Raw genomic sequence first — 26,314 nt, forward strand, 5'->3', positions numbered from 1 at the left:
CATTTGCCATTGCTTTTCTCCATTCACAAAGGATTCTGTTTTTTCCCTTTTCATCCCCTTTTAGCAGACGCCACTAATAATTTGCTGGACGTTGCTCCCTTGTTCTCTTTAGAATTACTTGATTTCAACCTCTGCACTTTGCCAACCGCGGCCATGTTCTGCCCCCAAGTTGCTGCTTTCTAAGCAAGTGCACTAATCCATGTGTATGTTTGCCACACAGGACTGTCAGACCAACAACAATGATCTTCTGTGTGCTCACAATAGACTGCCAGACCTTTGCGACAGTTCTGTGTAGATCATCCCCTGTTTTCCTTGCAACTTCCAGAAAGGGCTTTCTGCATGGCAATGTAGGGTACTTTACGTAACAGTAGCGCCCCTGCTCTCAGACCATTATGCTGTGTTTACCCAGTGACAGGCGCATTCAGACTGCAAGTACTAAGCCCTCAGGCAGTGGGCACATCTCTGCAGGGAGTAAACATTTTAAACAGGGAGCATTTACATTTCATGTGTGAAAGACTGGGGAATTATTTTTTAAGTTGTTTCTTTATTATATGTAAATGTATGAGTACTTGGAGTTGTGATGAAACCTTTCGACGTCTGAAGACTGGGAAGGCCCAAAAAACATTGATCTCCAACTCCTCTCTCACAGTGAGAGCATGCTATACCCCATCCCAGTCTCCTCTCACAGTGAGTGCACAATATACCCCATCCCAATCTCCTCTCACAGTGAGTGCATGCTATACTCCATCCCAGTCTCCTCTCGCAGTGAGTGCATGCTATACCCCATCCAGTCTCCTCTCAGAAAGAGTGCATGCTATATCCCATCCCAGTCTCCTCTTAGAGTGAGTGCATGCTATAACCCATCCCAGTCCCCTCTCACAGCGATGGCATGCTGTACGCCATCCCAGTCTCTCTCACAGTGAGTGCATGCTATACCCTATCCCAGTTTCCTCTCGCAGTGAGTGCATGCTATACCCCATCCAGTCTCCTCTTGCAGTTAGTGCATGCTATACCCCATCCCAGTCCCCTCTCACAGCGAGTGCATGCTAGACACCATCCCAGTCTCCTCTCGCAGTGAGTGCTGGCTATACTCCATCCCAGTCTCCTCTCGCAGTGAGTGCTGGCTATACTCCATCCCAGTCTCCTCTCACAGTGAGTGCATGCTATACCCTATCCCAGTTTCCTCTCGCAGTGAGTGCATGCTATACCCCATCCAGTCTCCTCTTGCAGTTAGTGCATGCTATACCCCATCCCAGTCCCCTCTCACAGTGAGTGCATGCTGTAGACCATCCCAGTCTCCTCTCGCAGTGAGTGCATGTTATAGCCCATTCCAGTCTCCTCTCGCAGTGAGTGCATACTATAGCCCATCCCAATCTCCTCTCGAAGTGAGTGCATGTTATGCCCCAACCCAGTCTCTGCTCGCAGTGAGTGCATGCTATACCCATCCCAGTCTCCTCTCGCAGTGAGCACATGCTCCGAGTTAATATTTGTTCTTCTAGACTGGTAGCTTCTGGTCACGTGGTCTCTTGTTGATGTTCCTCTCTGTACTGATGCCTCAGTGTATGACTTTGGATGTACATTTGGAGTTTTTAGATCATTTTGTGTCAGTCTGTTGCTCTGTGTTTTAACTCTTATTTGTTCTAAGGTACGAAAGTTTCGATCATCGTGACTTTCTGGTCTTTGGTTTAAGGTCAGTGCTATTGAGGATAAATCCATCTGTTCTGGTCCTTCTGATCTGCTTTCTCTATGTTGTTCTGATGTCATCAAATATATTGATACATTCAGGAGAGTTGCTATTTATGAATTTGCATGGTCAGATATTAGTTGCACTTCCGTTTCTTCCACTGTGATGATTTCAGAGTTTTCATCTGCCACTTCTTGTAGTATTGATCGTTTCCCCTTCTTAGGGCCTCATTACGACCCAGGCGGTAAGGGGTTTACGGCAGCGTTAACAGCGCCGACCCTTACCTCCTGAGTACGAGGTCCCTTAGCGCCATGGCGCTTTTAACACCTGCTTTTAGCAGGTGTTAAAATCCATGGCGCTAAGGGACCATGGAGTTAATTACGCCACCGTAATTTACGGTGGCGTAATTAACGCCTTCCCCACTCCCATTATGCCCTATGGGGCAAAAATGGGAATGGGGAAGGGTAAATGGGGATTGGGGACTTACCGCCCCGCCAAGGTCGGAATGGGGCGGTAAGTCCGCCAACCACCATGGCGTAAACGTAGTTTACGCCATGGTGGTAAAGTCACGGCCCAGGCGGTAACTTACCGCCTGGGTCGTAATGAGGCCCTTATTTCTTTATTTCAGTTAAAAAAATTAATATTCCCTAAATGCTTGTTTGATATGGGAATTGTGATTCGGTTGATGATTTTTTTAAACTTGGATGTTGCAGGCCTTTGGGGGCAGACTTGATATTTCATTTCTTTTTGGGTCATTTTGTTAATTTCTGCGTTTAATGTATTCTCATCTATTGCCTCAGTGGGCAATTTTTTTTCTGTTGGTATTGTTTTTATTTTGTTTGACTGCTTTCTTATGGCCTACCTCATATAGTGTGTTGGGATTGGGGTTAGGCACGAATGGTTTCAGAGGTGGTGTTTTGGGACTGTACCCTAAGTACAGATGCATCGCTAATCTCCATTGCTGGTCATAAGGGAGCATCTTGTGTCAGCTGATTGCAGAATTGTGATATTTGGTCTTGAATTGGTTGTGTTTGAGTTGAATATGTTGTCTCTAGTATTTGCATTAGTTGGATCCTGCAGTAGTCGGTAGGTCTCATGAATGGCAGTCGCTATCCAGTCTATTTTAGCAATAAGCAAGTTGGTAGTCGCAGCTAGTTCATCTACTTTCTTTTCAAGGACTTCAAATATGTTTAGTAGGGCGTGCATAAAAGTGGTTACTGCGTTGAGTGCAACTTCTCCGGAGATTGAAAGGAGAAGGTGCATCCTGAATGACAGTCGAGGTATGGGTTTGGAGAATAACATTTGGTTAGAATGCATGGAGGCAGAGGAGAGTGAGGACGAATCCTGGAACAGGGCTGGCGATTGAGAGCCGATATTGATGTCTCAGGTTCCTGGTGTTCTACTGCATGTTTTTGAGCCGACGGCATTGATGACTCTGTCAGTGAGATGTGGGGTTCGCTTGGGGCCACTGAGGCGTGCCCTGTCATCTGTGAACCTGGTGAATCATGAGAAAGGAAGATTCTAGATGCGTTGTTAAGTACTTGAGCATATGTTCTTGTGCTGAGCTCATTTGACAGTGTTAATGAACTGATTGATCAACTATCTACCTGGGCGGCTTCACTGTAACCCTTAAGCGAGCCTTCTTTGAGTACTGCTATAGCGCCGCGATGCCTGTGGGCTGTAGTGCGCTCTACAAATATAAATAAATAAATAAATAAACTCTTAAATGAACATAGGCCTGGTGCCACTGCACCACCTCCTTATGTACCTATTCCTCTTGTCTTACCTCTTCCCGCTGCCGCACCTCCTCCAGTAGCAATTCCTGTTCTTCCTGTTGCTCCTTCACTACCAGTTATTGCTCCGCTTCCTATTGTTGTTCCTCTGCCTGTACCTCCACCTTTTCGGATTGTTACTATTCCAGTAAGTCTTTGTAACCAGCGGTAGTGTCTCCACTACCTGTTGTACTGGATCTGTCTACTCTCTCTTTCCGAAGCGGTTCTGCTTCACTTGTAGCTGATGAAGGGGCAAGTGCTGAATCAAATGTAGTGACTCAAAGTACAGTATTCTAAAGATAAGAAGAGAGAATTGTATGCATGGGCTAAGTAATGTATAGCGAAAGGTGAAATAAATCTACTGTCTCAGCTACACTCCTTAATTTCGAAAGTGTTCCCAAACAGAATCTCTTTATTGAGGGGATGGGAATACATTTGGCTGTAATGTGGAATAAAGTAACGGACATAGGTATCTCACAAGGGTTGAGGGATTTGAATGTTTTAGGCTATTCAAGGGATTCTACGGAGAAAGTAAAAGAGCATGTCGAGAGGGTTTTTGAGTTAGGAAGGGAGTTAGAATGGTTACAGAACGATGACATAGATGGTGATAGTTTGTATGCTTTGTATGCATAGAAACGGTTCCTTGCTCCTTGTAAGTCAATGCGTGAAGGAACGCGAATTTGCACAAGGGATGCGCTTAGATGGATTTTGCATGTGTTGATATCTCCCATCGAAGCATATGCTACGTATAGTCAGTATACTCCAGAAATGCAGAGGGAAGTGTTACAGGTAATGGTAGAATACCTGAAGGATGAGTGTATAAAGAAAAAAGATTTGTTGTCCCACAGAATAGATGATTGTTTATAACCAAGCCTTTTGCACCCAATACTGTTCCTACCACTTTAGCTCAAACAACGTTATTGCTCAACAAATGTTCGGCATTGCCTACTTCTCAGTTGCCTATGAGGAAGGGTCCTCCGACATTTGTTCTTAAAGTTGAGATTCAGATAGTTAGAGGGACTAGAGGTGGGAGTACACAGTTTAGAGGCCAGTTTGCTCCACAGAGTAATGTGCAGTTGGGTCCTGTACACATGAACCAATGAGCGCATTGCAGACAAGAGGGTCATTGGCGAGCACAATGCCTGATCCTTCCGCAGAGATCAAATAACACATTTGGTGTCATGGGTAGACGATCCAGAGGCCGCCCCGGGGTAGGGGGTCCTGGTAGAAGCCAACTTCCTATCTTTCTGAGGATTATGTCTTTGAGGCTATATTGTTTCGTTAGGACAGCCTGAAGAAGGATCTGGAACCTGTACTTATTCCCATCGATCAGAAAGTGCCCTACGTAGAAATGATGGTGGGGAATAAGAAGCATCTATTTTTGATAGATACAGGATCACAGAAGTGTTCCATTGATCATTCATGGGTTCCAGATATTCAATTGTCAGGGAAGAATTCTTTGGTCGTTGGAATGATAGTAACTCTGGGAACCTCGATGGGACTAACTTGAATGAATTTGAAAGATGAGTCCTGAAGCCTCTGGGATTTTCCATTTTTGCAAATAGCAGCAAACTCAATGTTGCTTCTATTAGGCCTTCCGATAGACTTTCTAGACCTTTGCAATCGTTGATTTCTTTCAAGATGGCTCCGTAGGCAACCAGGATGCCATGCCCCCTTCTTACACTATCAATCATAGCCCCAACTCCATTTCCTTCTGTATTCAAAGGGATGGTTCTCATCCAATGGGTACTTTTGAGGGCTGCACCAACATTGCAAATCTAACTAGTGAGGACAGACCTTTTTATGTAGGTGATCCTATTTATTTTGTCTGTGGCAATGAAGCTTATCCTTGGTTACCTAGAGATTGGCAGGGTACTTGTTATTTGGGAATCTTGCTACCAGGGGTATTTGTAGCTAGCACCTCTGAGGTTTCTAGAGCTTGTCCAAGGCGCGACGAGAGTGGGGATACTCCTTCACAGGTCATGGGTGATGTAGCAAAATCCTTTGTGTCATTTTGGGGACAGATCATGAACTCTGAGGATATTAGGAGACTGCCAAGAGCATTGGAGAAAACCATCAACTGGACCACCGATATACTATACAATATGACATTAGAACAAAAAGCAATTAGATTAGTGGCTCTACAGAACCGGATGGTGTGGAGCGTAGTGGAGTATGTACATTGGTGGAATATACTTGTTGGGCTTTCGTACATGACACCTCCCCTACCATATTCAAGGCAATTCCAAGTCTACATTCCTTGAGTACTGAAGTACATGTCACAGAGGGAAACTGGAATCTTAGTACTTGGTTCTGGGACTTATTACGATCATGGGGTTGGAAGATATTTGCAGTCTTAATGGTGATTCTTGGTATTCTCCTATTCTGTTGTTGTTGTGTACAATGCCTCCCTGGCATATGTTCCATGATAAGAGGATGTTGTAAACAATCAGTAGGTACACTAGGACCTAGGATACAAATGCCTGAAAAAGCAACCAATGCCTTAGTAATGCAGGAAATAATTATTAAAGAGTTAATGGCAATTGATGTTTTTGAATCCAACAACTCAGAGTGTTCTGATTATGACACATGGTCATTGTATGGTCAGAATGTTTGCGTTATGCTCTTGGCTTAGGCCAAAAGGAGGGTTTGTTAAACCATATTTGCATAAATATTGTCTGATTATGAATATTGTCCTAAGCCATTTCGCATTTGTATTAAAACCTGCAGTTAATTAGAATTGACTTCAAATGCCATTTTGTAAAATATCCTGCATCTTGATTCTAACTTCTGCTCTCTGTTCAGTAATGATTAAACATGTTTTCAGCTACCAGAGCAGAAATGACCTTTGAGCCTACGTCAACACTGGGGCTGGCAGAGCAGACTATTTGTCCTGTGTAAACAGACCTTGTAGTCAGAATGGACTCTCATTCAAAGTGTTATCTATGTCTACAAAACTCATCCTCCCTCAAACAGTGATATGCAATGCATGTAAACTAATGTTGTGTGCTTTCGAAGGAATCCTTTGTACATTTCGTGAAAACAGGACTTACTCTAAAAACTAAAGAACCACACAGCTGACTACAACAAAGTTTGTCAGTTTGTTTAAGGAACCTTGGAGCCAAAGTGAACTTCAATTTAAAGTGCTGTCTGCATCAATAGCCTCAGCCATATTCAAACATAAGAACTGAATGGCAGACAAACTAGAACTATGTGCCTTAGCAATAAGCTATTGAATTTGTTTCTTGAAACTAGGATCAACCTAAGCTGGAGAACCAACAACACTGGTGAATCTTCAAGGATGGGACAACATGTCAAAAGTACAAACCAATATTGCATGTTTGTTATGTTAAATGGGCACAACCCAAATTTGTAACCTATTACTTTGGATATGGGCTGGGATATGCTCAGGACTGTGTATAAATACTGCATGTTTTGTGATGACCAGTACTCACTCCCCTCACAGTGTTTTCTTTTACACACTGCGAGGTGTTGGGAGCCAGATAGCTATCTGCTTTGATATTTGAATCTGTACAGAATAAATGTTTTGACTCCGTGACTGGCGGATCCAATTTTTGGTGGTACTAAGCCTCGATATTCCTTGCTTGATCCTACATTGGGACCAATCAACCTCCCTGTTCTACTGTATAACAAAGAGAGGGCTCCCGAAGGAAGTTCAGAAAGCACTCGATAAAATAGCTGGGATTGAAGCCAAAGGCTGGATCGAGATACAGAGCATTATGGTACACCATTGCAAAAGGATCAAAGAAACGGAGAAGGAGATAGTACAGAGAAGGCTGGCAGATGAGGCAAAATTAATTCAGACAAAACTAGTGAAGGTCACAGCAACTGTAGCCACACTCCCCACAGAAAGAGAACGAGAGGAAGAGGAAGGGTCAACAGTAATTCAAGCTAGAATGGCAGTTAATTGGGCAGGAAATGGACAGGAACAGTGGAATGGTGAGGAACAATACGGTGGGACACAGTGGTAAGCAAGAAGTGCCCTTGGAGGTTGAGGTGAGTAAAGAGGACAAAGGGGGGGTGGTCAAGTGTATGGTGGGTATGGAGATCTAGGTCCACGGGGAGGACAAAGGAATTGTTGGAATTGCGGAAGGTAGGGGCATTTTTCACAGGAGTGTAGAAGCAGACCCATGAATAATTATCAAAATGAACAACAGTAAAGCCACCCCCACCCAGTAAGCCCACATGGGCTACCAATGGACGGTGGAGGGAAAGAAGAACAATAGGATCAGAGGTACACAGATGAGCGCAGGGTGCCGCTGTGTAATGTTCAACAGCACCCACAATCCTACCAACACATGACACATGTACAAGGCAACCCATTTGTTACAATGGCACATGGTGCCCCTACACCGTTTGGTGGAGTGGCAGTGGTGTCAGGGAATGTTTTCGACAAATGGGGTAAACACAAGATACTCAGCATAGGACAGCCCACAGAGAGCACTTGTGTGTCCAGTACTATCAACGACATTCGATGCAGCTGAGGAATCACTGGTGGGGGCGGAGATAGGAAACAAACAATTCATGTTTACGGTAGACTCGGGAGCTGAAAAGTCATGCCTATGAGAAGGTAGGTTTCCATTATCCAATCATAAATTGGAAATTCAAGGGTTCTCTTGTGCGGTGGTCGAGGTTCCTTACACAGAGGATTTGGATGTAACAGGCGGGAAGACAGTACAAGCACCTTTACTGTACTATGAAGAATCGCCAATTAACTTATTGGGGAGGGACCTCTTCAGTAAACTCAATATGACAATATCATTCACTGAAAGAGGGATAGTTTGCTCAACCCCGGGGATCTACCCAATGCGATGATGTTGGTAGTGCATGCACTAGCCACAGCACCAGAGGTGTGTGGAATACAAGTCGACCCAAACATGTTCGTCCAGGGGCTGAAGATTCTAGCACGAGTGGTACCAGAATTAAAGTGCCAAGAATGGAGAGTGCCCACAGAATTTGTTTTCCGTCCTATAGCGCACCCAGAAATACTGCCAGGAACAGTAATGTCCCTAGATTTCCATGGAGTACAGGTGTCCGCACAATGAATAGAGGTCACAGGAATGGACATACATGCTTTCCAATGGCGAACAGTATTGTGCCTCAATGCTAATATAACTCTGCGAGACCTGTCCGATGAGAACCTCTTTACTAACTCAGACAGCGACGGGGAGATAGTGATGGGGATTGCAATCCCTTGTGATATCATGTTACAGACAAGACAGGTGCTAGTACAGTTGATGGCAGTGGTAGGGGCACCATCTCCCTTTTTTGATGGTGACATGCAACTGGTGCCACCGGAATTGTCGACCACGGAGCCAGATGATGTAGGATTGTTGAGCGAGGTGACACCAGTAAAAACAAAGCTCAAACCTGGGGCATTGCTGCCCAGGGTAAAGCAATACCCCTTGTCCTGAGAAGCAGAATAAGGGAAAAAAGAGACAATACATGCCTTGTTGGCACAGGGAAAATTCACCATGTAATACTTGCATCTACGCTATCGAAAGAGCAAAGGGTGGGGCGTGGAGGATGATCCAGAACCTATGCCCTCTTAATTACATCATACAAAAAGAATTTCCTTTGGTCCCAAATCCTGCATCAGTTTTGTGTAGCATACCAAAAGATGCATCATGTTTTACAGTGGTAGAATTGAAGAACGCATTCTTCTCAGTCCCGCCGGACTCTGAGTCACAATATTTGACAGCATTTACCCTGGGAGAGAAAAGATATGAGCATTGCAGATTGCCTAAGGGATACTGTGAGAGCCCAAGCATATTCAGCAGAATTTTACATGCAGATCTAGGAAATATCGACGCAAAGAGCGCAATCATTCAATATGTGGAGGATCTTCTGATCTGTGGAAAGGATGAAGATGAGTGCAGGAAAGATTCTATCACTGTAACGCTCACCTGATTCCCGTAGAGGCGCCGGTCTTGACTGGGCGTATACCGTATCTGCAAAGGTGATGTGTAACACACGGCTGGCTCTTTGGGCTGGACCTCTGTGCACTGTATGTCTGACTTGAAGGGTAAGATGTCTGCAGATAGAAAATATGGGATTAAGGAACTGGGTTATTGAATGTCTCTCTCTTCTTCCCTTCCTCTTCTCCTGTAGAACCCCAAAGGTTAACGCTCTCACCTTAGGTAAGTGAACGCTGTGCTCTCCATCTGCCTCGGGGCAGGGTGCTGTAACCAGTTTCTTCACTGGATAAGGGGAGCAGGCCTCTTGACTTCAGAGGACTGCTGTCCGTCGTTTACTGCACGAACGGTAAGTTTCGAGTAATTCTAATGTCTTTAAAGTCTTTAGTAATGATGTTTCTTGTTTTGCAGGGTTCCGGCGATGGCGGATGACGGGCTGAAGTGAGTTGAAGATGGAGCCCGTGTGATGAATAGAAGCGCCTGGAAGCACGTAAGTAAGCGCTTGTTGCCTGCTTCACGATGCGCTCTAACTGTCTTTTTATTTTGCAGGTACAAGTTCGGAGCGGCTGCAGGGTGCCGGAATACCCACTCGGTTAGATGTGGAAAGGAGTAATGGCACGTGAGTATTAAAGTTCCCCAATGTCTTTAAACGCACCTTGTTTTGTCTTTCAGATGCGGGATGCAGCGCCGAAGGCCTCCGGAGCGTGCGAAGAGTTGGTAAGCTTTTGTCTTTCAGATGCCGGAATGCAGTGTGAAGACCTCCGGAGCGCACGAAGAGTAGGTAAGCCTTTGTCTTTCAGATGCCGGAATGCAGTGCGAGGCGTTGGTGACAGCCGATGGACCAGGTAAGTGAAGAGCTGTCACTGAAGACCGTAATGCTAACCTGTTCTTTCTTGTCTTTATAGGTGTTGCTGAAGACTGGATTCAGGATGGTAAGCCTTTTTCCTTAGGCCCAGGATCAGATGCAGAAGACACGATGAGCGTTCTGCTGCAGAGGATGCAGAATAACGCAAAGCAAGATTCATCCATCGGGTGTGGTTTAAATAGCCTCCTGTAGTGCTTAGGTGTCTCCTTCCACAGCCACGCCTAGGTAAGAAAAGAGTTCCTGCTTTCCAGAAGAGTTCCAGTGTTCTGAATCTAGGGAGTGGCTCCTGCCCCACCCAACAGGAAAAGTAGTTCCAAACAGAAGAGGATCAGAGGCTCAACTGGCAGGCAAGTAAGCAGCATGGTCTGCTGCAGGTAAGTCCACCCAAGCATTATGAGCCCGGCGCTTCCAGCCCTGGGACTGGGCATATTTATGAGCCTGGTGCCACTGGCGCCAGGACTGGGTCCAAAAGGTCCCAATTGGGACTGGTTGGCACTCGGAACCTGGGTTATGGATCTGCTTCCAAGGGAGTTGGGAAAACCCTGACCTTTTGGAAGCAGAGATCATGACAATCACACTTTTGACATTGCTACCCACAAAGGATACAAGGTGGACAAGGGGAAACTACAATACTGCCAGGTAGAATGTTGGATCTGGGTCAATTGATATCAAAAGATGGTAAACAAATCATACCAGGCAGAGCAGCTGCAGTACACGCGGTAAATGAGCCAAAGACAGTGAAAGAAATGCAAACATTTCTCGGAATGTGCATCTACTGCCGTGCTTGGATATCAGAATGTGCAGGCTATACAAAACCATTACTGCAGGGACTCAAAGAAGCACAAAGAGAAAACACAGAAATACAATGGACAGCAAAATGCAGGATGCCTTCAGTACCCTGAAGGAACTAATCTCGACAGCACCAGTACTCGCGAACCCAGATTATGAAGGCACATTTTATCTATTTTCAAACTGCAATGGGACACTCATGATAGCAGTACTAACAAAAAAACATCCTTGGGTCCTAAACCTCTTGCGTCCTACAGTGGTACACTAGACGCAGTCATGCAAGGGCACTTCGCTTGCGAGCAATCTCTCGCAGCTGCAGCGTTCGCAATAGAGAAAATGATTTATCATCCACAATTGAATGGCATGGTTGAGAAAATAAACGGCCTCCAGAAAGGGAGACTCTCAAAACTATGTTACTCGCTAAAGAAAAATGGTATATATGGTCTGCGAATATAATATCGCAGGGAAAACGTAGTGGCGATATTATATGGGTGACAATATATATGAAGACTGGGGCAGCGGGGGATGCGGGGGTATCCCCCACATGTTCCATGTAATAATGTCCCCACAAAAAACAGCCATTTTTAGGTGATTTTTTTGCATGGCGATATTTTTGCGGGGACATTATTACACGGAACCAGAAAAATCGGGTATACTGTTTACCCCAGACCTTGTTTGAACTGAGAAATCAACCCAGCAAGGACCATCATTTGTCCCCCCATGAGATCATGATAGGAAGACACATGCATAAAGCACACTCCTCACTCTGCAGACACTCAGATGCTCACAGAAGTGCAACAGTACTAGGGGAAATATTCAATGAATACCTAACAAAGCTCACTCAAGCAGCCCATATGATTGCCAGGCAGTTAGCACCTCTGTTCACACAAGAAGAAACAAGTGACATAATAACACCAGCAGCAGACAGTCCGACAGGGCAGCTCATGCCAGGGGAGATGGTAAACGTGAGAAGTTTCGTATGTCGGTGGAGCTCTCCAAGATTTCATGGCCCATATGATGTTGTGTATTGCACACCCACCACTATGAAAGTAAAAGTGCTGAAATACTCAATACAATTGATGGACGTATGAAAAGCTTATGGTAGCGTAAACCAGGAAACAGAAATGGGAATGGCAGAAGAGGTAACACAAACTTAGAAGAGGAAAGGTGGAAATTAAGAAGTAAAAGAGTGACAGGAAGAAGAAACATTTAACGGAAAAGCAAAGTAATGTCATCATAAAGTAAATGTGATCAACAAAAAATGCTCTCTCTCGCTCTCTTTCATAAATAATAAAAAAATCATAATATGCTAACAAAAAATGGTAATGATAAATGCACAAGAAGAAGGAGAAGAAGAAGAAGAAGAAGAAGAAGAAGAAGAAGAAGAAGAAGAAGAAGAAGAAGAAGAAGAAGAAGAAGAATGTAAATAAGACAAAAATGTATGTGTCTGAGTTGCTTAATACACTTTTATGTTTCATCATGTAGGAGAAACCATGGCAACGGAGGCGGCCCCCAATGTAAACCGCATTAGAATAGGTAGGAGTGGCAATAGAAATTTTGATTTGCGTAGATGTAGCTATGAAAGTGGTTTGTTTGTGTGTGCCGCGAAATTCTTTTCAATGCTGTTTGGACTGGTAATATTTTGGGCAGTAGCATTTATATCAATAGATATAAATGAGGGGGGAGGCAATGGGACAAGCATGATAACACAGGGTACCCACCTTATATGGGATGGGTTTAAACTAATCTGGGGACACGGGACACACAACAGTGGCACACGGCATACAAACAGTACAAGTGATATACTTGTAACAGCACGCCTCCCACCCCATACAATGCCTCTGAATATAATATTTATGAATTAAATGATCACAGTTTTTCTGAATTACCCTGGTTATATGATGACACCACTCCAACTGCGACACAACTATCTGAAAACACTATAGGGAAACCATCCCCCATAAGTGTGGAACAAGAAAATGCAAAGACGGCTGAAAGGTTATTGCACCTTACAATGAGTGGAAAAACAGGGGTAGGGGGAATAGCCTTACCGCAGCATGAAGCAGGGAAAGAAAGAGAACATTCTAAAGGCAATAAAAAACGGAGAAGGGGCGGGGAGGAGAAAGAATGATGAATATTCCGGGTTACGGCTAGACACAATAGAAGATCCACAACACCTGCACCAGTCCAATAATTGTACGCAGACATGAGCTCCACTGCAAAGCAAACAACTAATGAGAGCTGTTATGTGTGCTCTCTAATCCCGCATGCCTCGGGTACCTCCAAGGTACTCCTGCCACAAGAATCACCTATTGCAGATGCCCAATGTCTCCTTCATCTCTCATTATGCAGAATAAAGAACACCTTCCTAGCACACACCATCTCTTTTGAAATGCGACAGAACGAAAAAACATGCCACTCAAGACCCAAAGGAGTGGCATTTTTTGCCTCCCTCATCCCAAGTATCAAAGCACGACCCAATGCAAAATGGCTCCAATTTATGCTCTGGGAGCTGATCCAACTGGCCAATGACACAGAAGAAGCATTCAACGAAATAAAGGTGGAGCTAAGGGTCCTACGGCTAATGACAATGCAGAACATGTACGTCCTAGACCTGTTGACGGCAATGGATGGATGTGTTTGCTGAAAAGTTGGGAGTCCATGTTGCACTTTCGTACCTTCTGCAGACGCAGACAAAGGAACTCTGTCACACGTTATTGCAGCTGTGCACAACCTTGGCGAACTGATGAAGGAAGAAGGAGGGGTGCAGCCAAGCTCATGGTTCAATGACATTTTTTCGTGGGTACCCTCCAGACTCAGGATGACCGTCAAACTACTGGTACCCACCATAATTTTTTTGCTCCTGATTTTTTGTGTGTGCCAGCTGGGTCTTCGGTGCTGCACAGACACTGTACCCAACAGTGCCATGAAGATGGTGACAGTGGGCAACGCTAAGGGAGTGATGCAGATGACACACGAGGCACAGGTACAAACAGGAGATAATACGGGGCCTAAATATAGAATTGTACCACTGTGGTATGATGGGTACATAGGAGACAGATTATATCATACTACAATAAAGGAATTCCGCACACTAGAGTGGTAAAAGTAAGTATGGTTGAACTTGGAGGGAGATGGGGGTTGTATATATATTACCTGCCCTCCTGATGAATATGCTAGAGCTGGACAGAGCCTCTGGGGAATGTGCAGGGCCTGGATGCCATGAAAGGGAACACCTGCGTGAGACAAAGCAGTGGCTGAGGTGTAAGAACGAAAGAGGATGGGTGAACTACAGTATTCATTACTTAAGTAACGGCCCAACAAGCTACAGAGCCTTTTCTCCCCTCTCATGTAACACCGCATGCTCAGTCCCCACCTTCCCTCCCCCTCTGGCCGGGCTGAGATGTAAAGCCCTGGCCCTACGGATGATGTGATGCTATAATTGTAACCCATCGCCCTTCCCTTGTGTCTGCACCTAGCGAGCACCCTCCTAAGCCCCCGGACTCGGATTGAGAGAAATATGGGCGACAAGCCTCCCATCCCACTATCTCTTGATGTGCCGGCTAAGTGCCCTCTGACTCGATAGTATCCCAGTTAACCGTAACCCCAACTGACCATAGAGGCCATACATTTTCTCTTGAATTAACATACCATAAAGGTGTCCCCCACTAGATCTAACAAAGGGGAATGATAAAACAAAGAGGAATGATAGATGCATGCCTGTGTGTGCCCCCTGATAAGCCACCTAAACCCATGAACTCTGCTCACCTATTGCTCATCCCGTGTATGGTATTTTTTTAGAATGATGAAATACTCACACCTAAAGTTATGTGTTATTTTTCTTGCGATGTTAGAATAATGATTTGTAGGATTTACAGGGCGTCATGAATTACAATGAACACTGAATGAGTATGTGTGGCCACAAGGGCAAAAGTTAGTGCAGTCAAGATGTCTCAATCAACCATCATCTGACCAGCTCTCCACCCTGATGAGTCCAGCTGACCTGCAAGCATCACCATGACACTTCAAGGAACCTCCCCAATCCTGAAGCTTCACCCCTATACATCCATATGTGCCCTTCCCCACTGCCCAATCTCACCGATTCATGTATCCCTTAGTTCTCACGTCATAGGTGACGTGGTTTTGTAACAAAATGTGAATGTTTGCTAATGTTTGGCAGAGCGCTCTCAGAGTTTGCAGAGTTCTCTGCTTGCTCTATATTGGTTTGGATAAACCTTTACTTTTTGACTTCACCCGCACTTGGTCTTGGTCACATTTTCATCTGGGTTGCATCCATCATTGACTCTCACTGGGGAGTTATACATGCCTTTTTGGGGGATGCTCACTTTCACTGTACACCGGATAGGTTCTTCCTGCTGTAAAGAAGGCATGGTATCATGAATGAAGACAGACACAAATGATGCACAGTTCAAGGATGTTTATTGAACTTCAATGGGGTGGTAGAACGCCTGTCTAGTCCTAAACCTAATGATGGGGGCAAGCTCGACCATCAAATAATGAATAACCCAGTCTAAGTTGTGTCGTGTCAAATCAAAATGGCCTATACTAAAAAACCTATTGCCAATCCTTATGCTATAATAAGTAAGATTGGTAAAATAGTGTCTGTAAAAGAAAATATTGTTCAAGAAATAATATGTCAGGTTGACTGATAATTATGTTCCCTACCCCACATTATCAGCACAGGACAAGGTAGCACTCTCAAGCTTTGAACAAAGTCTGGCTTCTCAGGCACGAGGATGAAGGCCAGGGTCCTCCATGACAAAGTTGCTTTACCGTCTCTTTACCATGTAAAAGGCTCTTGTTTTTAAAATGGACACACAAAAACAAAGTTCCTTTTTCTTCATGAGTTTTACATTCAATTCATAAAGCTTCATATTCCCTATTCACCCTGGGTCTCCCTCAGCTGGGCTCAAACCCCTTTTTTACACAAGTTCACAATTAGCCTCCCTCGGTGGGGCTCGGACCTTGTAATCTCACTTGCTCATTGTTTCACAATTTCCTTTAGATCGAAGACTTTTGATTGTGTGATGGATTTCGCAGGACCACCCTCGATTCAATATCTTCATCAGCGTTACTTTCAATTTTCGTACTTTACTTTTCATCTCCTTGTGGGATACATCAGAGTCTTTTGTTTGGGCACACGCCGGACCACCCAGCTATATTGTATCTCTCGATTTACCGTTCCGTTCACATAAATGTTCAAGCAGTTATCGTCAATTAGCCTTCACTCACATCTTCCATCAAATGCACAAAAGTTAATTCTCTCTCTGGACACACTTGCAACCTTTGTCTTAACACAAAACGGCCTTGCACAGTTTTCTCCAACTCACTGGCTGGATTCCATCGCCAGCTTCCACGCTTCTAAGAGTGTAACTATCACTGGTTTAAAAGTTCACGGTATTAACTTGTTTGATCCCATTTCTCGGTTTGCCATTTTTATCCAGCTGCTCAGCTGCCACACAGGAAGTACTGCTCCTTCATGTGGTGTGCTACGCTCTGAGTGTGCTCTCGTGCTCCACCTTTTTATCTGCACAGGGAAAGTCAATGGGAATCAGGTGTGAGTCGTCAGGGTTGATTGCCTGACTCCGCCTGACTCTTGTAATGGGACATGTCCATTGTAATGCTCGGGTGCAAGTCTGTCTTTTCCCTGAGCGCACTGTCCATGTGAAGTGTCTATGCAGTGAAGTGGGTGCTGGGGAGTTAAAGTCCAAAGATATCCTACCTGGTAGGATGGGGTAAAGGTGTTAAAGGGGGGGGGGTAATGCATCTCTCCAGTGGGTGTCCCAACCCCACTTCCCAGGGACCCCTCACCCAGGTTATCCTCCCACAATGAAAAATGCAGCAAAGTCCCTCTAATATTTACAACGTACCGAGCTGGTCACTCACTGATTATTTACGGGCTCCTGAACTAGTTAATGGTAGATGGATTGAGTGTCATGACACTGACTTGCTGGAAAATGCTCATCAACGATCTCCTGCGCTGTTTAACTTGCTCTCAAATATTGGCCAAACTCAAGCTGCAACAAATGTGCTACATGTAAATCAGAAAGAGGTGAGGCATACCTCCTCTGTAGTGAGCTTGCCGCAAACCGCTTGGGCTATAAGTCTCGCATATACAGTTACAGCTAAGAATATGAAAAAAACATACATGCTTGCTTTCCAAGCAAATGGTGGAGCACAGGAGCACAAATACTTTTAAAATTCCAAATTCTGTAACACTTCCTGTTGTTCGGCAATTAGAGATTGAAAACACTGCTGCTGACGTCTCGCAAAAAACTTCAGAACAAACTCAACAGCCCCCTCTTGCACAAGGGACCTAAAGGGTGAATGTTCAATCTCACACAAAAAGATCACAATTGGAAATAAATGGCTCCCCAAAATTTGCATGAGAAGTCAGCAGCCGAAAGAACGGATGAGCGCTTTCTATCAGATGTCACGCTATCAGCGCTCAATTTTGTTTGAACATGCAATTGCAAAAACCTGAAAGCAGACAAGCTGCAATAGAAAATGCTTGAGTCTTTTGCAGAAATGGAACTTTTAATACTCAGAGAATGCTCTCACAAAAATGCTCATAGAGTCCTGACTCGAACAAATGAAACTTTGGCAAAATATTCAGCCTTAAGTGATTGAAGCAGACTCATTTGAAGGTACCCCTCTCTCTCTAAAGGAATGTATGGGCCTGACTAATATAGTAGGAACTTTAGAAGACCAGTCTAACAACATAATGCCAGTAGTTGCAGAAAATGCAAGACAGAAGAGAAGATGTTGGTATCTACACAAACTGTGAAGATATGCAACGGAAAGAAACAATGCATAATTGTGGTTGGAGACACTGCTACTCTCTCCAGGGAAAATCAAAAACATACCAACCATTGTGAGGTTCAAGATAAAATAACAAATGATCAGGCAAAGGTTTCTACTGGTTGTCAGACAACGCCCACACAAAAGAAACTCCTGCTTGTACTTATATTCTGCAATTATAAAAAATATCAACGCATGGATAATCAAGGCTAGACAGCACCAGTTAAAATCATTCCACTTGGTAATGCATTGGAATCTAAAGAAATAGACCTGCTGACTAATGAGTCAGGAAAATGAAATTCTGAGCCTCCCCTTCCCACAAAAAAATAGGAACCGATTTCATGCAATACAGAGGTTCAGCAACTCCGACAGTGGTATCAAAAGAGCAAAGCAAGATCACAATGAGACCTGACCCATGTTCATCGTTATTCTCAAATCAGGTGAAAATGAGTCCAGCATTGGAGCATGTGTCAAAGAACAGTAGCCCTGAATCCCATAAAAAGTACAATAACATGAGCACCGAATAAACTTTAACATCTAATCCTGCTTTAGCACCCTTTGCCTTTTTCTAGATCATAGCTAGATCAGTTCATCCGTGGACAAGAATTCAAATCTCTGAACTGGATAAATATATTGATGTTTACTAAGAAAATTCCTGATCTTTACTTATTCCCCTCAGATGAAATTGAGTGGGTGCGCCTTCCTGAACTGAATTGTACTTACATAGGTAAAATCGGACTATAATCAAGACTGGATGTGGAAACGTTGCTGTAACAAGCAGATGAACTAATAAATGTGGGTTTAACTATATCGAGTACTCCAATTGCAGTACAGGAATCTTCTCAGTTCGGAATGAATGCAAACAGAAATGAGAGTGCAGTTCCTCTAACTAACGCAACTGTCCTTACAAATTCAGAAACAAAATCTAATTTAAGTGGACTAGCAAAAAATGACACACTAATGAAATCGAAATCAGTAATGTGGCAAATTGTACCTGAAGTAATGAGATTTCTCTTTGAGAAAATAAATGAAAACAAAGATTTGCTTTAGTAGCGGATGAACTAAAAATGCTGGGTTGTAATACGAATGGGTTCCAGCAAATTGAAAACAAAAGCTATGCTAGAAGAAATCTATGGCAATTATGACATCATTATTTTTCAGGAAACGTGGCAATTGGAATGTGTGAAAATTGATGGTTATAAAACAATAGAACAATTAGCCACACAAGGGGAATTTGGCCGCCCTGCTGGAGGTTTGATGACATCAGCATGACTCGATTCTAGGGAATTAATGGTGTCAATCCCTACTGGAAATCAGGCCTCCTTGGAGGCTAAGCTAAACATTAAAACCACTGATCATGTTCTAGACATAGGGGTCATTATTAAAGAAATCTATAGAAAATGGCAGAGAAAGGTTCAAGTTCATGCAAAGTTGGAACCTAAAAATAGTTAATGGAAGTGTTGAGGGCCATGTTATATCTGTTTCCACTTTGTAACATGGAACAAGCGTGTCTACCCTCGACTATCTGATGCTATCACCATCTTGTTTGAGATTCTTCCTGGCGGTACTAGTGATCATAAAAGATTAGCAGTCGATTCTGAAAATAGAAAAAGACCAAATACCATGAAATACAAGATTGATCTGACGGTAAATAATAACAAAAACAAAGTCAAAATATTTCAACGGAATGGTAAGCTCCTGAAAGATAAACTATACAGAATAGTCAATGAAAGCTCAGACGAGTCATTGGAAGAAATCTGTAATCCCACTAATTTTATACATTTCTTATGGGAAGTGGTCCAGCCTACTTCAATAAATCTATGCAAATCAAAAAAACATAATCATAGGTTTGATGAAATGTTATGGTTACGGAAAAATAAATTAGAATGCAGATATTTAATCTTAAACACTCTGGGATGTCAAATGAAGAATGCATGCTTAGAAAAAAAGTACTTAGAAACTGTTTATAGTGATAAAATTGAATGACATTATGTCGAAAGTCATAATGTCGAAAAAAAAGTTGAAAAAAAAATCAATTTTTTTTTTAATTGAATTTTGTTCGAAATGGGGGGATGCCCCCAACCCCCTTTTTAATTTTTGTGTGTTTTACCCCAGAACCCAAAATAAACATAATTAAAAAATAACACATTCAATTTTTTTTGTTCGACTTTTTTTTTCGACATTATGGGCCTCATTACACGGTAGGCGGTAGGGATTTAACGTTATCGGTAATGAAATATCGGAAACGTTAAATCCCCATGCGGATCACGACCCGGCACACCGCTATTAGTGGCACCGCTAAGTAGGCTGCCACTAATAGCGGCCAGTCTGCGTGCGCGCGACCCACCATCCCGTAAAAAGCGCCATGCCGCCAATAGCACACTATCACGAGTCAAGCGGCCATGCTAATAGCGGCATGGTAAAGCACCTAAAACCCCTTACCGCCATGGCGCTAATACCGCCATCGCGAACCACCCGTTAAGAGAACTGAGCAGTTTTCCCACCTGCCACAGGTGGACAAAATCAGCACAGGTGGAGGCAATGGAGACTGTGGCAGCTCAAAAGGAGCACACCACACCCCTTCCCACACCCCTTCCCACACCAAGATGGTTCCAATATTGGCAGCATTACATGGCCTGGAGGACCTCATTGCAGTGCAGCTGCAACAACAACAGGCAGCACAAAGGAGACGCAGGAGGAGGAGGAGGAGGAGGGCAAGACAGACACAGCAAGCACCACCACGGCACCCAATCATACCACAGAGGCACCCACCAATCCCCAGGATCAGAGCCAGTCCACTTAACCTAACCCCTGAGCAGATACACACCCTGTACCGTCTGGACAGGGCTACCATCACCAGCATAGTGGATATGATCCACGACGACATTGTGAGCCTCATAGACATCAGAACTGCCATCCCCCCGCTACTGAAGGTGGTGAGTGTGCTGCACTTCCTGGCCACAGGCACCTACCAGCATACAGTGGGACAGATGCATGGCATCTGACAACCAGTATTCTCCCGCACGCTGAACCAGTTACTCAATGCCCTCCTGAAGCATGCACCTGAACACATATCCATGCCACGGACTGCCCAGGAGATTGCAAACACAAAAGTTGGCTTCTATTCACTGGCAGTTGCATCGGGGCCATCGACTGTACCCATGTGGAATTGGTGGTCCCACATCACAATGAAGTAGTCTACCGAAACAGGAAGCAATTCCACTCTATCAATGACCAAATGGTATGTGACGCCAACAAGATAATCACACATTGCTGTGCACGATTTCCCGGATCAACCCATGATTCCATGGTCCTGCGGAACTCAACTATCCCACGCTACATGGAGCAACACACCGGACAACGTTTGTGGCTACTTGGTGAGTAGCAGGGCAAGCACATGGCAATGTGAATGGGGGGGTGGAGAGATACGTACTCCAACTGGTTGTGAAGGGGGGGAGAGATATGTAGTCCAATTGGGTGTGAAGGGGGGGCGATACGTACTCCAACTGGGTGTGAAGGGGGGAGAGATACGTACTCCAACTGGGTGTGAAGGGGGGGAGAGAAATGCGTACTCCAACTGGGTGTGAAGGGGGGAGAGATACGTACTCCAACTGGGTGTGAAGGGGGAGAGATACGTACTCCAGCTGGGTATGAAGGGGGGGAGAGATACGTACTCCAACTGGGTGTGAAGAGGGGGGAGAGATACGTACTCCAACTGGGTGTGAAGGGGGGAGAGATACGTACTCCAACTGGGTGTGAAGGGGGGAGAGATACGTACTCCAACTGGGTGTGAAGGGGGGGGAGATACGTACTCCAACTGGGTGTGAAGGGGGGAGAGATACGTACTCCAACTGGGTGTGAAGGGGGAGAGATACATACTCCAACTGGGTGTGAAGGGGGGGTGATACGTACTCCAACTGGGTGTGAAGGGGGGGAGATACATACTCCAACTGGGTGTGAAGGGGGGAGATACGTACTCCAACTGGGTGTGAAGAGGGGGGAGAGATACATACTCCAACTGGGTGTAGCCTGTCGTATGTGGGCAAAATGCACATACAGATGTACGGCAATGTCCATCTGAGAAGGCGGCAACGTACTTGAGATGAACCGACATGCAAGTATAGGCTACACAACACAGATGACATTCCAGGTCTAGTAACATTAAACATCCATCCACAACATCAATAATGCAATGTGCCCTATAATGCATGCAAAGGGATTGCCACTAGCCATAGCATTTCCCCCACGCACCTATTCCACCACTGAAGAGATGCCTCTTTGCATGGCAACATCAATGTTGGAATGGCAGTACCAGCACCAGCAGTGTGGAAACATATCTGCCTGGGCCCAGGGACACCAAAGACCTCGCATCACCCACGACATGTCAATTACTGTTTGAGGCATCAATGTGGAATGTCTACTTGCAGGGTCAACCTCCCCCTTGCACGTTGCTGTCACCCAGACCATCTGCATGTATGCTGTCAATTGTGTACTTGAATCACAATGGAATATCAATTTGTGTGATATGAACAGGCCGCTCTTGAGGTGAACAGTAACAGGACCCCGTTCCTTCCCCCACACAGGTGATGCGGGCTATCCCCTGAAGACCTGGCTCCTCACACCTGTACGGAACCCACAGAACAGGCACGAGGAGGAATACAATCGTGCACATACCCGTACCCGCATCGTGATCGAGCAGACTTTTGGCCTTTTGAAGTCACGTTTTAGGTGCATTAGCAGGTCTGGCGGTGCTCTCCTGTATGGACATGAGAAGGTGGGCAAGATCACCATGGTATGTGTCATGCTGCACAATATGTGTATCAGACGGAATGTGCCACTGCCCCCTGACGTTGAAATAGAAGCACCTGATGAGGATGATGATGGTGATGAGGATGGAGGTGAAGGGGATGCAGGTCTTGCAAGAGGGGATGGGCAGGAGGGACGTGCTGTGAGACAGCATCTGATCAACCAAATATTCTGAGGAACATGTTTACGTACTGTCACATGGATATGGGTATCAATGCACTGGTGTATGTTTGGGAGCACGCAATGGACCCTGTCGCCAATAAAGTACACATACACAATGAAGATGTCCAAGCCTGTGTTTTGTTCATAAACCAGTGTATTGAGAAACAGAAAGGTGTAGAAGTACAAGTAATAAAACATCCCACCACCCTACCCCCACAACATACCCATAACACCCTACCCCCACCCCCCACAACAGACCCATTACACCCTACCCCTCACCCCCCACAACAGACCCATAACACCCTTCCACCCACCCCCCACAACAGACCCATGACACCCTTCCATCCACCCCCCACAACAGACCCATAACACCCTACCCGCCAGCCCCCACAACAGACCCATAACACCCTACCCCCCACCCCCCACAACAGACCCATAACACCCTACCCGCCAGCCCCCACAACAGACCCATAACACCCTACGCCCCACCCCCCACAACAGACCCATAACACCCTACCCCCCACCCCCCACAACAGACCCATAACACCCTACCCCCCACCCCCCACAACAGACCCATAACACCCTACCCCCCAGCCCCCACAACAGACCCATAACACCCTACCCCCCACCCCCCACAAAAGACCCATAACACCCTACCCCCCCACCCCCCACAACAGACCCATAACACCCTACCCCCCACCTCCCCACCAACAGTCCCTCATGTGTCTGGCATATTTGCCCTGGCCAATGCACACAGAGGAATCTCCATTGGCACCCTATTTGCCATTGTCTTTGGCAGCATCTTGGGGACGGTCAGTCGTGCGCCTGGTGGTGCGTGTAGAACGCCGGAGTGGGCTTGTCTGTCTCGACCCCGAAGATGATGATGAGGCAGACTGGGCCGGCTGTGAAAAGTGGCGGTCCATGGTGTCGACCATGTGGACAAGGACCTCCCTGAGCATCGCTATCTCGTTGCATAGCCTGTCGGTGTTAGCATCCATTCTCTCAGTGGAGTGCCTCACCGTCTCCACAATGTTCTCCCTGAGTCGGGCAGCCTCCTCGACATGCTGGCCAACCAGCACAGTCAGCTCGTGTTGTCGCTCCAGGATGGTGGTCAGTTGGGGGGCAGTGCTGGGTGACCGTGCACTGGATGCTGTGCCCTCAGATGCACCCACTGCAGCAGGTGAAGGTAACATGGGGGACATAATTGCTGGGTAGTTGTCCTCAACAGTCACGTCAGACCCAGGGGTCTGGGTTGGGGATGGCTCTGGGGTTCTAGGGGGGCTTGGGGTGTGCATCACCATAGGCTCCACTAGGGTGTCCTCCGGATCGGATAGGGGGGCAGTGGCGGCTGCCTCACCAGCGGAGCTAGCCGCAGCTGATGGTGAGCCCTTGGTGGCTGGCATTGGTGCAAGTGGGTTCTCCACCAGTGGTGGGCTGCAGTTTTGCAGTTTCTGGTGCAGCTACTACTGCCCTGGCAGTGGCACTCTGGCGATGTTTCCCGCTCGTCAGGTGTGACCTTCCCGCCTTCCCCTGGATGTTGTTGGGGTGTCCTCTGGCTCCTGTGCCCTTGGCCTCTTGCACGTAGATGGTGCCAGGGATGCATCAGTGGCGTCCTCACCATCTGTGTGTGAGCCTGTCAGGGACGAGAAGGGGGGTGGCATTGGTTGCGTTTCAATATACTTAATGCAGATTACATAAATGATGCAGTTGTGGCCATTGGGACTTAGTAGTTGTGGATGCAGGTGATGTGCCAGTTCAGTGCCTCATCCATGCATGGTTGTGTTTGGAACTTGTCTCTGGTGATATGTGCATGTGTGTGTGTTTGGGTCTGACACTGACATGGTGAGGGATGGATGCATGTGTGGATGTGTGTCCATGCATGAGAGGAGTCTGTGCTCACATATGGGGGGGACAGTACATTCACATCGCATCCTGTCATGTGTACACTCACCTCCATCTGAAGTGGTACCCACGCCGAACTCCATGCTGCTCACTCCTTCAATGGATTCAACGGCAATCAGGTTGGAACATGTCTTCTCCCATTCCTTCATTCGGATAGTTGAACCATCCCCACCGGCACTGGCAATGCGATGGTTTTCAGCCAGGATGCCCCTCACCCGCAGTCTGAGGTCGTCCCATCTCTTCCTGCATTCGCGCATAGTGGGCTTGCTAGTGCCCACAGCACTGACTTTGACAGCTACCTCCTCCCAGATGGCTTTTTTTTTCAATAAGGTTGGCCGGCGCATGTCATTAGCAAACACTACCTCGGCATTCTCAGCCAGGGTCTGTGTTGGCATGTTCAGTTCCTCTGGCGTATATTTTTCCTTGAGGTTTTTTTTAGTGCCTTGGGCATGATGCAGGTGTCCCAGATGATTTTGCACTGCTCACAACTCGAAACAGGTCCTGGGGGCAGAGGATGGCAATGGATTGTGTTTTTAAAGATGGCCGCCGTGCTCTTTACCATTCCTGTGCGATGACGCTATTTCCGGTTCCGCAATTTAACAGTCACCGCTAATAGCGGTGACCGCTATTTGCATGTAGCGCGAGGGCGGAGGTGCTATCTGCACTTTCGTGGAAGCTGGTAAGGGACTTTTAGGGGACTTTACCGGCATGGCGGTAGGGTCATTAACGGCATGGCGCTATGCTCGTGTCCGCGTACTCGTGATTGCGCGCTATTAGCGCCCTCTTGCGAGGGCGGACACGTTAATAGCGCCATGCCGCTAATTTGCGGTTTTTACCGCACAACGTGTAATGAGGCCCTATGCCTTTCGACATAATGTTTTCGACTTTTTGACTGCACACCCTTAGAAACAGCTATAGAAACTGGTCCCGGACACATAGATATTTATGTGTGCAAAATGACGGTGAAGTAATGTTAGCTACCCTAGTGTTGAACAATTCCCATAATTTTTGGACCTTAATAAATAATATGAGCAAACATCATCACAGTCACATGGTAACACAATCAGTAATGATAGCTGGTGTCAATACTTTAAATGCAAATCAGACACCTCCAAATGTATTAAGCCTGCTTTAGAATGGCACCTGGATCGGGACAGTGAGCTAGTACATGCAATGATTAACAGTTCATCAACCTCAAGAACACCTGGTATAAATGGCCTTATAAATGCAATCATAATGGCAAATGTGGAACTAAGGGTAGCTATCTTGACGATGGTCTTCAGAGAGGTGCTAGTTTCGAGGAGGGTCCCTAAATCATGGAAAAGTGCAATCGTTGTTCCTATATATAAGAGGGGTAATCAGGAGGATCCCTCAAATTATCGCCCGATTGCCCTTCTAGATGTAGATGGATTCTCCAGAAAAATATATTGGAAACATTTCAGACTGGTTTCCATAAGGGACTTTCCACTTCACTGAATGGGATAATCATGTCAGTGACTTCTAGTTCATCACATCAAAGAATGGCCGTCCCCTCTATGGAGCATGGCTAGATTTGTCCATAGCGTTCAATAATATT

The sequence above is a fragment of the Ambystoma mexicanum genome, chromosome 2q (genome assembly GCF_040938575.1).
Source record: "Ambystoma mexicanum isolate Mex_15411 chromosome 2q, UKY_AmexF1_1, whole genome shotgun sequence".
In the NCBI taxonomy this organism is placed as follows: Eukaryota; Metazoa; Chordata; class Amphibia; order Caudata; family Ambystomatidae; genus Ambystoma; species Ambystoma mexicanum.